Raw genomic sequence first — 15,568 nt, 5'->3', positions numbered from 1 at the left:
AGGGGGCCAATCCTCTAATCTTTCGAAGTATCCTGAATGTATATCCTGGAGCTATATCCCGAAGCATATACTGCAAAACATTAGTAAACTAAGGTGGGTGTTAGCCTGGCTAACACCCATCCAATGCTTAAGTTAGTAATGGGTTTAAAACAATAAATAATATCAAAATTTAATAAAAGAGATAGAATCCATACCATCCCGAGTTAGAATTTAAATTCCATACTCACTTGAAATATAGTTTTAGATGTAGGGATGGCAACAAAACCCGAACCCGATGGGAAAACCCGATACCCGAAGCATACGGGGCGGGTATGGGGTCGGGTAATCGGGTATGGGACCGGGTATGGGATTTGTTTTAAAAATTTGGGACGGGTATGGGATTTGGTGTTATACCCGTTTACCCGACTCGATTACCCGATTATATATACCCGTTTACCCGATTCTATATACCCGTTAACCCGTTAACATACTCCATATAAATATGTAATTTTTTATAAGTTATAATGTATTATATATTTAGTCCCAAATCCTAAAAAAGTAATTCCCGCCCAATTATAGATATAAATTACTTACCTTAGTTAATAGTTACCCTTAAATCCCAAAAGAGAATCAGCATGTGGACAAAGTTTTTGGCTGGATGTGGTCTTTTTTTGGTGAAAACAAACTACTGAAACTGAAATGGAGGATAAAGGATGCACCTATTTGACTTGAATATATATTAGGCATTTATATTAGAATTACATATAACTGTTTTTGTTCTTTTGAATGTGTATTGGTTAAAGTATTACCGTAGCTTCTTTTGAATATGTATTGGTTTAAAAATGAACTCTAATTGATAGTAGCCTACTAGCCTATGATTTTTATCACGTTCCAGCCTTTTCTATTGGTTTCAAACTCGGCATACATTGATTTTTACTCGTTGATATCCGATGGTTATGCCCGTTACCCGAAACCCGCAAGCATACCCGAAACCCGTGGGTATGCCCGACACCCGATGGGTAATTACCCATCCCATACCCGATGGGTTTTGGGCCGGGTATGGGACCAATTTTTGTAACCGGGTATGGGGTTGGGATTAGCTATACCCGCCCCATACTCGTCCCATTGCTATCCCTATTTAGATGTATAGCATTCCAGGATCTTGGTAGCATATCCCCCTCCATATTCTTGAGCCGGTATGCCCCTTTTCCTGATTCTGATTCAACCTCATAGGGTCCTTCCCATTTTGGAGCCAACTTTCCATCAGCAGGATTAGTAGTATTCTGAAAAGCCTTTCTCAATACCCAATCTCCAACTTGAAATCTTCTAGTCCTTATATTCTTGTTATATGCTCTAGATATCCTCTGTTGATATGCTGCCATCCTTAGCCTTGCTGCGTCTCTTGTCTCATCAATAGTATCTAGTTCCTTGCACAAGATTTCAGGATTCTGCTCAGGATCCCTGAGGCTGGATCTCGCTGTAGGTATCACCATTTCTGTCGGGATCACCGCTTCTGCTCCAAACACCAAAGAAAACGGGGTTTGGCCAGTTGCACTCTTCACCGTTGTCCGGTCAGCCCACAAAACAAAGGGTAGTTCTTCTGCCCATCTTCCTTTCTTAGCCCCTAGTCTCTTTTTTAGGTTGTTGACAATTATCTTGTTCGAGGAATCTGCTTGTCCATTTGCTTGAGGATGCACCGGAGTAGACGTGATCATTTTAATTCCCCAACTCTTGCAAAAGTCAGTAGTCCTTTTAGTTATAAATTGAGATCCATTATCACAAATTATCTCAGCTGGTACTCCAAACCTAGTCAGGATATTCCTTTTTATGAAAGATACCACTTCTTGATCTCTAACCTGAACAAATGCTTCTGCTTCAACCCATTTGGAGAAATAATCCGCCATTGCCAACATGAAAACCTTTCCTCCTGAAGCCTTTGGAAGCTTTCCCACTATGTCCATACCCCATTTCATGAACGGCCAAGGGGAAACAATAGGATACAACGGTTCAGCAGGCTGATGTAATATGTTACTATGTCTTTGACACGCGTCACATCTTCGAGCATATTCTGTGGTATCTTTTCTCATCGTCGGCCAATAATATCCTGTCCTTAATACTTTTGAGAATAACGACCTGCCCCCAGTATGATTACCACAATCCCCTTCGTGTATATCCTGAAGCACTTCTTTGGTTTCGGGATCCTCTAAGCACCTCAGATATGGTCCTGCAAGAGATTTCTTATACAAAACGTCGTTTATAATAGTGAATCGTGATACCTTCATTCTAAAGGCCTTAGGATTCTCATTCTTTGGGATGTGTCCTTCCTTGAGATATCTCATGATTGGTGCCGTCCAGGACTTAGGATCCTGCTCGGGATATCCATCATCAGGATCCTGAATACTAATTACTTCCTTATCCTGAGGATTCGTCGCAGGATACAGGATATGTAATACAGGTATTCGGGTTCTTTCCGGTATCCTCACCGATGATCCCAGATTTGCCAAGGCATCAGCTTCAGCATTTTCCTCTCTTGGTACCTGTTCAAGTGTAAAAATATCGAAATATCCTGCTAATTTTTTGAGAATATCGAGGTACTCGATTAACTTCTCTCCTTTAACTGCATAGGTTCTGTTTTGGTCAAAAATCACACAAGGATAATGTAACCAAACTTTATGTAAACGGGGTATGATGCTTGGTTAATTATGAAAGTAAAGGATCACTTCTGTGATAAAGATGCAAAGACACAATGATTTATACGAGGAAAAAGCCCTTGATCAATGTATGATCTCCGGCATAAAAAACCTCGGGTGATGGCAACTACCGATCACCAACTTCAATATAAGAAAAATATAGTTACAACTTCGGATGATAATGAGCTGAGTACAAGGATCACTATTGTTTCGAGTGTCTAAGTGTGTGAGAGTTGCGTTGTATGTTGTGTGTCTCTTCCAAATGATGGAGAGTGGTATTTATACAAGTGTAGGTGACCTATTTTAGGTAAAAGGACTAATTATCAGCTCATTACCCCTTTAGAAATAAAAGTCAATCTAGCCTAAATTGCCGCCCATAAATCAAGCCATGTTTCCATATCCTGTGCAACGTCTATCTCCGATTAAGCTCTTGCCATAATTGTGAAGACGCGTCCCTTGATCATGATGCTTAGAGCGTATCCTGCTAGATATTCCTGCAAAATAACATTGCATTAAGTGAAGGTGACCGTTAGCATGAGGATCCTTTGATGGTCCATGATCCTGATCCTGAAGTCCTGCTGAGGATCACTGTCTGCCAAAGAAACAAGGATCACTGGTTAGGATCACGTGTAAGGATCACCTATAATAAAAATCCAGCCCTAACAATTGCCCCCAAAATATAAGGAGTTTATTGTAAATTAATGAGTTGTATTTTGATCTTATCTCCAACGGGTAACTCCGAATAACTAGCCGTTAATATCGAACTAGCCGTTGCGATCATTACGTCATAGATGTGACAATCCCTGCAAATCATGATTATAAATAGGAGAGAGGGTTGGGATCACTCTGCATTTAAATTCGAGATATCTTCCCTTTATAATCGCTGCCGAAGATCGATCAGGTATTCTCTTTTCTTCTCTTTTCATTCTTCCTTCTCTTGCTCTGTTTTTCTGCTGTGAGAATGTTGCTACGAAACTCTCCCCATAAGGATCATGAGAAGAGCAGTCCCCTGAAAAGCCAAGGGATCATTAAGGATTCTCCTACGGAGAGATGTTGCTTTACCGATGCTCATGTAGATAGGATTCGTCATTGTTTCCCGGCGGATGCTGTTTTCAAATCCTTCACATCCACTGCTTTGAGTGACTTTGTTTCAGACACCTGGGTGATCTTTCCTGCAACTCCATTTACCATAGGATATTCGTATCCTTTTCCGGCCTTCACCCAATCTTTCTTTTCTCTGACCGGCATATCTTATATCCAAGCTATGCCGATGATCTGGAGGGTCTTGTATACCTTCGAGAGGATCATCGAGCAGGAGGGGATTGATTTAGGGATGGCAGAACTGGCCGCGCTTTATGATCTTACCACGTTTGGTTCTCATCGATATTTGTTGAAACAGAAGGCCGGGGAGGATCACCCTGTTATGAAAGTTACCAAAAATGACGCAAATTGGAAGCGTCGTTTCTTCTTTGTGAGAAGGGATTCCCTCCCTAATGGGAATGATCTGCCCAAGGAGTGGGCCACTCATGGTAGGGTAGAGGATCCTCGAAGGATCACTATCAGTCTTGTCTCATATGATGAAGATCACTTATGTCTTTTTTCCTTTGTCTTTTGTGCAGCTATTTTCGTTGCTCACCTAAAATTGACCCCTGCTGCAAGAGAAAGAGTGTTAGCTTTTAAAAAGCTTGATCCTGAGATCAGAAGTTTTCAAGTCACCATCCAAGATTCTCAAGAAGTATCCTCCGCATCTGCCACAATGTCAAGTAAGTATCCTTACCAAAAAGTAAGTTCTATGCAAAAATATTAAATAAGTTAGGGGACTTATCTTGTTTTGATTGTGTAGGTGCTGGGAAATCTGCTAAGTCTGCCAAGTCTGCCTCCTTGTTTGGGATTGATGATCTTGCCAACGTCAAGTCTTCGAAGAAGAAGACTTCTGTTGCTAGTCCTTCTGCTTCAGCCCCTAAATTACCCATTAGGGGTAAGGGAAAGAAGAGGAAGGTTTCTGAGGATCTTCAAGGATTTCCCCTAATTCGCCAACAGTTTCTTGATTCTGTCAACGAGGTTAGGATCACTGCCCCTGTTGGTTATCCTGATGGTTTTTGAGGATCACCCGTGTCTGACGTCATATCCTGTTGTTTTTGCAGAAACTTACTGAAATAGAATCTTATGTTAGCCATGTTGAAGATCAGGATCGCCAGATTGCCGACCTTCAACAGATGGGTGTGCTGAAGGATCTCAAGATCGCTGATCTTGAGAAGGAGATCCGGGCTGTTAAGGATGAGGCTGTCAAAGCATTGATCAAGTTTGATTATGAGAAGCATGACATTACTCAGGACGCTAAAGTCTCTGCCGCGATAGCTATGTACAAGATACAACTGCAGATGGCTACGGAGGCTCATGATCCTTCCTTTGATAAGAGCACATGGGATGTTGAAGGCTGGAAAGCAAGGCTAGCAGAGTTGGAGGATGACGATGATGCTGAGGATATCCCTATGCTCGAAGGTGGAGATGCTGGTAAGGATCAGGGGGAGGCAAGTGGAGCTGGTGGTGATGGTGCAGCGAAGGTTTGAGCTGCAAGATTTGGCGATGATGGAAACTTCTAGACATAGCCGGAGCCCAGTTTTTTTTTTTTTGAATTTTGATAGTAGTTTGTGAACAATTATGGTCTGTAATCTTCGAACAATAGTTTTTAGGGTTAAGGATCCTGGATCCTTTGAACAGTAGGTAGGATTGCAAAAGGTGGAGGGATCCTCTGTTTGGGGGATGAAGCCTTTGTGATCCTGCCGCTTTTAATTTCCTGCACAATGCTAAGACCGCATAGACAATGGACACTGTTTTGGTCAAAAATCACACAAGGATAATGTAACCAAACTTTATGAAAACGGGGTATGATGCTTGGTTAATTATGCAAGTAAAGGATCACTTCTGTGATAAAGATGCAAAGACACAATGATTTATACGAGGAAAAAGCCCTTGATCAATGAATGATCTCCGGCATAAAAAACCTCGGGTGATGGCAACTACCGATCACCAACTTCAATATAACAAAAATATGATTACAACTTTGGATGATAATGAGCTGAGTACAAGGATCACTATTGCTTTTGGTGTCTAAGTGTGTGAGAGTTGCGTTGTATGTCGTGTGTCCCCTTCCAAATGATGGAGAAGTGATATTTATACATGTGTAGGTGACCTATTTTAGGTAGCTAAACTAATATTCAGCTCATTACCCCTTTAGAAATGAGATACAATCTAGCCTAAATAGCCGCCCATAAATCAAGCCATGTTTCCATATCCTGTGCAACGTCTATCTCTGATTTAGCTCTTGCCATAATTGTGAAGACGCGTCCCTGGATCATGACGCCTAGAGCGTATTCTGCTAGATGTTCCTGCGAAACAATATTGTATTAAGTCGAAGTGGCTGTTAGTATGAGGATCACCATAATGTCCCATGATCCTGATCCTGAAGTCCTGCTGAGGATCACTGTCTGCCAAAGAAACAAGGATCACTGGTTAGGATCATGTGTAAGGATCACCTATAATAAAAATCCAGCCCTAACAATTGCCCCCAAAATATAAGGAGTTGATTGTAAATTAACGAGTTGTCTTTTGTTTTGATCTTATCTCCAACGGGCAACTCCGAGTAACTAGCCGTTAATATTGAACTAGCCGTTACGATCATTACGTCATGGATGTGACAATCCCTGCAAATCATGATTATAAATAGGAGATAGGGTGAGGATCAGTTTGTATTTAAATTCAAGATACACTCCCTTTATATTCTGCACCGAAGATTGATCAGGTATCTTTCTCTCTTTCTTTTCTCTTTGCTCTGTTTTCTGCTTCTACTCTGTTTCCGTCCCGTCACAAACATGTTGCTCCGGAATTCTCCACACAAGGATCCCAAGAAGGATAGTCCCTTAAAAAGCCAGGGGATTATCAAGGATTCTCCTACGGAGAGGTGTTGTTTCACTGATGTTCACATAGACAGAATTCGTCATTGTTTCCCGGCGAATGCTGTTTTCAAATCCTTCACACCTACCGCTCTGAGTGACTCTGTTTCGAATACCTGGGTGGCTTTTCCTGCTACTCCATTCACCATAGGGTATTCATATCCTTTCCCATCGTTCACCCAATCTTTCTTTTCCTTAACCGGCATCTCATATATCCAAGCTATGCCGATGATCTGGAGGGTTCTGTATACCTTTGAGAGGATCATCGAGCAGGAAGGGATTGATCTGGGGATGGCGGAGTTAGCTGAGTTTTATGATCTCACCACATTCGGTTCTCACCGGTATTTGTTGAAACGGAAAGCCGGGGAGGATCATCCTGTTTTCAAGGTTACTAAGAACGATTCAAACTAGAAGCGTCGCTTTTTCTTTGTTAGGAGGGATTCCATCCCAGATGGGGAGGATCTGCCCAAGGAATGGGCCATTCATGGTAGGATAGAGGATCCTCGAAGGATCACTATCAGCCTCGTCTCATATAATGAGGATCACTAATATCTCTTTTTATCTTTTGTGCAGCTATATCCATTGCTCATTTGAAATTAAGCCCTGCTGCAAAAGAGAGAGTCCTAGCTTTTAAAAAGCTTGATCCTGAAGTTAGAAGCTTCCAAGTCACTATCCAAGATTCTCAAGAGATATCCTCTGCATCTGCCACAATGTCAAGTAAGTATCCTCATAGAAAGTAAGTTTTATGTAAGAGTATTTAATTTAACAAGGGAACTTATCTTGTTTCTGAATTGTGTAGGTGCTGGAAAATCTGCCAGGTCTGTTAAATCTGCCTCCAAATTTGGGATAAGTGATCTTGCCAATGTCACGTCTTCAAAGAAGAAGGCTCCTGCTGCCAGTCCTTCAGCATCGGCTCCTAAAGCGCCTATCCGAGGCAAAGGGAAGAAGAGGAAGGCTTCAGATGATCTCCAGGGATTTCCCCTCCTCCGTCAGCAATTCCTCGACTACGTGAATGAGGTAGGGATCACTGCCCCTGTTGGTTATCCGTCTCGCATATCCTGTTTGTGTATCCTGCTTTCTTTGAGGATCATCTGATCCTAAGCTTATCTTTTTTCTCCTGTTGCAGAAACTTGCCGAGATTGAGACCTATCTTGGCCATGTTGAGGACCAGGAGAGCCAAATTGCCGACCTCCAGCAAATGGGTGTGTTAAAGGATCTCAAGATAGGAGATCTTGAGAAGGAACTCCGGGTCATGAAGGCTGAGGCTGCTCAGAGGTTGATCGATATGGATAACGAGAAGCAGGAGATCACCCAAGATGCTAAGGTCTCCGCGGCAATTGCTATGTATAAGATACAACTTCAGATGGCCGAGGAGGCTCAGGATCCTACCTTTGACAAAAGCTCGAGGGATGTTGAAGGTTGGAAGGCAAGGCTGGCAGACCTGGAGGACGAGGATGAGGCTGAGGATATCCCAATGCTGGAGGGAGGTGATGCTGACAAGGATCAAGGTGGAGCAGCCGGTGGTGATGGAGCAGCAAAGGAGTAGGCTGCATGATTGGGCGATGATGGATATTGGTGACTAGGCCGGAGCCCAATTTTTTTAGGTTTGGTAGTGGTTTTTGTGGTTGTTGATGGTTTGAGACAATTATGGTTTGTAATCTTCGAACAATAGTTTTTAGGGTTAAGGATCCTGGATCCTTTGAACAATGGGTAGGATTGCAAAAGGTGGAGGGATCCTCTGTTTGGGGGATGAAACCTTTGTGATCCTGCCGCTTTTTAATTTCCTGCATAATGCTAAGACCGCATAGACAATGGACACCCTTTGCCAACCCATGTGGACGGGCCACGTTTTGCTGGTAGAAATGTGGGTTGGCAATTTTGACAACTTTTCGAAAGGGTTAATGATCCTTTTATTTAATAATATAACTTAACTTTTCTGGCTTATCTCGTGTTGTTATCCTTATCTTCTTGTTTCTTAGTTGTTTTTGTAGTATTTTTGTTAAAGTGGCAAGAGTTGAAAATATATTTAATAAATTTAGGATATGATCCTAGATCAAATATCCTGATATTGAAAATATTCAAAGTATTTTAGTTCAAGGATCATAGATTTGGTTGTCAAAGTATAAGGGTCGGTTAGGATAATGAATATAATTAAAATAGCCAAGGATCATACCTGAGGATCCAAGTCAGGATCCTAACCTTCAATCGAGACAATCGTGGATAAGATTTTGATGGATAATAAGGATTAAGGATCCTTATGTGTTTTACCTTTGACAAACCTGAAAAACGAAGCACAACTTGGGACTAAGCCAATGTAAGAAGTAAATTAGTAACTGGGGTTATGCCCAAAGGATAACTGAGAATGATCCCAGAGGATCACTGGGGACAAGCCCATAGGATAACTGGGGACAAGCCCAAAGGATAACTGGGGACAAGCCCAAAGGATAACTGGGGACAAGCCCAAAGGATCGTATGTAAACTGGAGTATGGCCCTTTCTGGCGACTATCCAAACTTAGTGACATGAAAATGTCAAAACCTTAGCTAACGTGAAAACGTTAGAAACCTTAGGAACGGATGTATGGTACGTCTACCATTATACGTAGGATCCTAAATATAGCCAGTACGATGAGGTTGTCAGCCCCGAAAGTGGGTACTGGTCCCAAAGACGTGAACTATACCAGGGTCATCGTGCGCTGCTGGCGGAAACTGGGGATAATCCCAAGGATAACTGGGGTTGGACCCAAGGATCTGTGGTGCTTTTGGAGATCTTTGACGATTTGCTGAAGATACCTGAACTATCATAACTCAAATGGTTTGTGAGTAGAGGATGAAGGATACATGATCCTTATCCTTAGGTAAAAAGTAAGAAAATGCAATAGTTTTAGGATAAGCATATTACCAGAGTAAGGATCACTGATATCTCCGGGATCCTTCAAGGATACTTCAATGTAAGGATCACATGCATGAAGGATCATGTTCACATGAAATATTTCTTTAAGTGAACAGCATTCCAGGCTCTTGGTAACAAGTTTCCTTCCATGGTTAGCAACCTATATGCCCCCTTTCCTGCTTCAGCTTCAATCAAGTAGGGACCTTCCCATTTTGGTGCTAGCTTCCCGTCAGCAGGATTGATAGTATTTTGAAATGCTTTTCTCAACACCATATCTCCGACTTGGAACTTCCTTATCCTGACATTTTTGTTGTAGGTACCAGCCATTCTTTGTTGGTAGCTTGCCATCCTTATTCTAGCTAGATCCCTGATTTCCTCAATAGTATCCAAATCCTGAGCTAGGATTGCAGCATTTTCTTCAGGATCACGAGCAATTGTTCTAGCAGTTGGGATCACCATCTCTGTTGGGATCACTGCTTCTGCCCCAAATACTAAAGAGAAAGGTGTTTGACCTGTGGCATTCTTGGGAGTTGTCCTATCAGCCCATAGCACATAAGGTAACTCCTCTGCCCATTTTCCCTTCTTGGATCCTAGCTTCTTCTTCAGATTGTTGATGATGATCTTGTTGGATGATTCTGCTTGACCATTGGCTTGTGGGTGAACAGGTGTTGATGTTATCATCTTGATTCCCCAACTGTCACAAAAGTTAGTGGTTCTGCTTCCAATGAATTGAGAACCATTATCACATACAATTTCAGAGGGAATGCCAAATCTGGTTATAATGTTTCTTTTGATAAAGGATATAACTTCTTTTTCTCTGACTTGAGCAAAAGCTTCAGCTTCTATCCACTTGGAAAAATAGTCAGTCATGGCAAGCATAAATACTTTTCCACCAGGTGCTTTAGGAAGCTTGCCAACTATATCCATTCCCCATCTCATGAATGGCCAAGAGGATGGTATTGGGTGTAAAAATTCAGCTGGCTGATGGAGGATATTGCTATGTCTTTGGCAAGGATCACACTTCTTAGCATACTCTACAGCATCCCTTTTCATGGTTGGCCAGTAGTATCCTGTTCTAAGGATCCTTGAGAATAATGCCCTGCCCCCAGTGTGGTTTCCACAATCTCCTTCATGGAAGTCCCTCAACACTTCTTCAATTTCAGGATCCTCAATACATCTTAAATATGGTCCTGCAAGGGATCGTTTATATAGCACATTATTCAAGATTGTAAATTGAGATACCTTGATCCTGAAAGCTCTAGGATTTTCTCCCATTGGAATCTCTCCGTTTTGCAAGTATTTCATGATTGGTGGGATCCATGATCCTGAATAAGATTGAGCTTCTTCACTAGGGATTACTGCAATATCCTCTTCTATTTCCATGGCCACTTGATTTTCAATAGCAGGAGCCAGGATATGGATGATAGGGATACTTATGTCTTCTGGAATTTTTAAGGATGATCCTAGGTTGGCCAATGCATCAGCTTCCGTGTTATCCTCCCTTGGTACCTGTGTTAAGCTAAAAGAAACAAAAGAGAGTGCCAATTCTTTGACTATCTCTAAATATTTGGTTAGTTTTTCACCTTTAACAGCATAGGATCCATTAAAGTGATTGGTGATCAATAATGAGTCTACATATACTTCGAGATATTTTACCCCCATATCCTTAGCAATCTGTAAGCCAGCAATTAAGGCTTCATACTCAGCCTCATTGTTAGTTGCTTGGAACTCACAGGCTATGGAGTGGGGTATTATGTCCCCCTGTGGCGATTTTAGTAGGATCCCTAGCCCTGTGCCTTTGATATTTGAGGATCCGTCAGTGTGTAGTATCCAAGGATCCTTGGTCTCATCCAGCTGCTGGACCTCCAATTCCGCTTCTTTTTGTAGATCACTACTGAAATCAGCCACAAAGTCAGCTAGTGCTTGAGATTTAATGGCTGTTCTTGGTTCATATCTTATATCATGGGCACTAAGCTTCACTGCCCACTTAGCCATCCTCCCTGACATCTCCGGTTTCCTGAGGACATTCTTAATTGGAAAATTAGTTTTAACAACAATAGTATGGGTTTCAAAATAATGCCTTAACTTAGTGGATGCCATGATTAATGTAAGAATAAGTTTTTCGAGGTGTGAGTACCTGGATTCTGCATCAAGCAAACTTTTACTTACATAGTAGATAGGATATTGTGTACCTTCATGATCCTTGACAAGGACTGCACTTACAGCGGTTGAGGATACCGCCAGGTATAAGGATAACACATCTCCTTTTTTCCGGTTTTGCTAATGCTAGTGCTGAGGACATATATTCTTTAAGGGCTTGTAAAGCGTTCTCATGTTTCTCAGTCCATTCAAACTTCTTATTCTTCCTTAGGATATCGTAGAATTCTTTGCATTTTTCTGAGGATTTCGATATGAACCAGTTCAAAGCTGCTATCCTGCCTGTCAGTCTTTGAACATCCTTGGCATTGGCAGGAGATTTGATATTTATTAATGCTTTGATTTGTTCCGGGCTTGCTTCAATGCCCCTCTGGGTTACCATGTATCCTAAGAACTTTCCTGCCTTAACACCAAAATGGCATTTTGAAGGATTAAGTTTCATGTTGTAATTATCAAGGATATCGAATGCTTCTTCCAAGTCCCTTAGGTGATCCTCAGCTTTCTTTGACTTGACCACCATATCATCTATGTACACCTCCATAGTTTTTCCGATTTGATCTTTGAACATCATATTTACCAGCCTTTGATATGTTGCACCTGCATTTCTTAGTCCAAAAGGCATGGCAATATAACAATATAAACCGGTTGGGGTCATAAAGGCTGTATCCTCTTGGTCAGATGGTTCCATCTGAATTTGTTGGAATCCAGATGATGCATCCATAAAGGTTAACAGTTCATGCCCCGCTGTTGCATCCACCATGGAGTCAATGTGGGGTAATGGGAAAGGATCCTTGGGACATGCCTTATTCAAATCAGTGAAATCGACACATACCCTCCACTTTCCGTTTTTCTTTTGGACAACAACCACATTGGCTAACCATTTTGGATACTTTACCTCTCTGATCATACCTGCTCGAAGTAGTCTCTCTACTTCTTCTTGGATAATGGCATTCCTTTCTGGTGCAAACTTCCTCCTTTTTTGATGGATTGGTTTGATAGACCTGTCAATGCCAAGTTTGTGAGTAATAATATCCTTAGATATACCTGTCATGTCTTCATGTTTCCAAGCAAAGGTGGATTTTCTTCTTTTGAGGAAGGATATTAAGTCTTCTTTCATCTGGCCAAGGATCCCTGATCCGATATAGATTTTTGATTCAGGATCACTAGGATCCAAGAGGATTTCGTCCACATCTTGTTCCCTTGCCTCCAAGACATTCCTCGGAGGATACTGTAATTGCTATTGCTCCCTTGGCTTCGAGGTTGGCTTCATGGATGAGGTATAACAATCCTTAGCCTCCTGCTGATCACTGTCGATCTTGAGTATCCCCCATGGGCTAGGGAGCTTCACACATTGATGGTAGGTAGATGGAACTGCTTTCATGTCATGTATCCAAGGCCTGCCAAGGATAACGTTGCAACAAGACAAACAGTCAATAACACAAAATTTTTGGTAATTATGTAATCCTTCCACGTAGATTGGGAGTTTGATGTCCCCTAGAGTTTTCTTTGTTTCCCCACTGAATCCTACAAGCACGGAGGATCTCGGTGTGATGTCTGATTCTGGGATTCCCATCTTCTTCAGGACATCAAGCTGGATAATGTTCACTGAGCTCCCTCCATCAATAAGGATCCTGCGGACAAAATGGTTAGAGATAAAGAGAGTGATAACTAAACTATCATGGTGAGGATCCTGAATGTTAATGCGATCATCCTCATCAAATGTTATCATCTTCCCTTCTGAGACACTTGAGGTTCTAAAAGGCCTTTCTCCATTATCCATTTTTGATTCTTTTGCATGTCTTTTGGCCGCTGATAAGGATGTACCACAGATGTCTGATCCTCCGGATATAAAGTTGATCACTTGTGCGTTTGCCGGAGGTGCTGGAGCCTTTTCAGGGATCCTTTCAGGATCCTGGGTCCTTTGCTTTTTTCTCCCTAACAATTCTTTTAGATGCCCCTTGCTTAGCAGGTATCCAATTTCTCTTCTTAAGGCTATGCAATCTTCAGTTAGATGCCCGAAATCCTCATGGTATGCACACCATTTGGACTTGTCTTTAGTCCCGGATGGTTTATCATTATTCCTGGGCCACCTAGCTTTTTCACCTAGATTCTGCATTGCAAGGATTAGTTCATGATTATCAACGGAAAAACAATATTCTGAGATTGGAGGATATTCTTCATCATCCTCTTCTTGGTCAACAGCATGCACATTCTTGTTCTCATTTCTATGGTAGGATTTGAACTTGTTGCTCTTGAAGGAGGATCCTTGCTTATCTTGTTTTGAGGATCCTACTTGTCTCTCCTGGATCCTCTTGTCATCCTCTAGCCGGATGAACCTGAGTGCTCGAGTTCTTACTTCATCTAGATTCCTGCACGGTGTCATAACAAGATCATCATAGAATAATGAATCCTTAAACAGTCCCATTTTGAAGGCTTCAACAGCCGTAGCCATATCCAAGTTGGGAATGTCCAAGGATTCTTTACTAAATTTAGTTATATAATCCCTTAATGATTCATTATGATTTTGGGTTATCCTGTACAAATCACTAGTTAATTTTTCAAATTTTCTGCTACAAGAGAATTGGTTATTGAATAAATTAACTAAATTAGCAAATGAAGTAATAGAGTAGGGGGGAAGACTTAGCAGCCATTTAAGAGCTGATCCTGTAAGAGTGGATCCAAATCCTTTACATAGGCATGCTTCCTTCAATTTTTCTGGGATAGGATTGATCTCCATCCTCTCCCTGTATTGTGCTATATGCTCCTCTGGATCCGTTGTACCATCATACAGCTTCATGGTAGGGATATGGAACCTTTTGGGTACCTCTGCATCACAAATTGGTGGTGCAAAGCGAGATACCTTGTGGCTTCCATCTGCAATCTCTGGGATAGGCTTGACTACCCCTGGAACGCTTGAGATCATGTCCTTTAGTTTCTGTAATTCCCTGGCCATAGCATGATTGGTACCTGTATCCTGCATGAATCCATGGTTAGTGGTAGGATAATTATTTAAAGTGTTACCTCCCATTGGGTTCAAATTAGGAACAGTGGTTGTGAATCCAGGTTGCTGGTATTCAGGGACAATGGAGGGACCAGTGGAGGCTATGGTTTGCATTGGAATGAAGTCCCCTTGATGGACTTCCGGATTTCCTGTTTGCAAACTTTTTAAGGATCCTGGCATCGGGAAGGATCCTGGTATCTGAGATGATCCTGGAACAAAGGAGGATCCTTGAACCTGGGATGATCCTGGAACAAAGGAGGATCCTTGAACCTGGGATGTTCCTGGGACAAAATAGGATCCTTGAAGCTGCTGTGCCCCCGGATAGGCTCCCGGATTCATGAAGGATCCCATGTATTGAGGATAGGATCCTATTGGCTGAAAATGTGAATCTGATGTCTGAGTCATTGCTGCCGAGTTGAGACGTGATCCTCTTGACTCCCCTATGATTTGCACGTCGGGGATCCCTGATGGCTTGGAAGTGATCATTGGAGTATCGAAACTCAAGGATTTGGGCATCAGTGGGGAATGATCCTCTGCCGCTTTCTTTTGTCTTTTGAGGTCTCCAATTTCCCTGAGGATCCTGTCATTAGTCTCATCCTGTTGCTGCATACGATCCTTCATCTGCAAAATTAAAGCAAATACATCACTAGTACTGGGAATAGAAGAATTCATAGCAGAAGAAGATAAAGGTTTAGAGAAAGTGGGAGTTGATCTTTTCTCAGTATTTTTCTGAGATCCTGCAGGTGGAGGAGGCAAAGTGATCTGTGATGAGGTGACTGCAGACATCGCCGTGGACGTGTTCTTCAATGATGAAGCCATGTAACTCTTTGAAATGATTTCGAACAAAAAGATTTTCTTATGAATGAAGCACCAATTTCCCCACGGTGGGCGCCAAAC

This window comes from Helianthus annuus, chromosome 9 (genome assembly GCF_002127325.2).
Source record: "Helianthus annuus cultivar XRQ/B chromosome 9, HanXRQr2.0-SUNRISE, whole genome shotgun sequence".
NCBI lineage: Eukaryota > Viridiplantae > Streptophyta > Magnoliopsida > Asterales > Asteraceae > Helianthus > Helianthus annuus.
Note: the sequence above shows the minus strand (reverse complement) of the source record.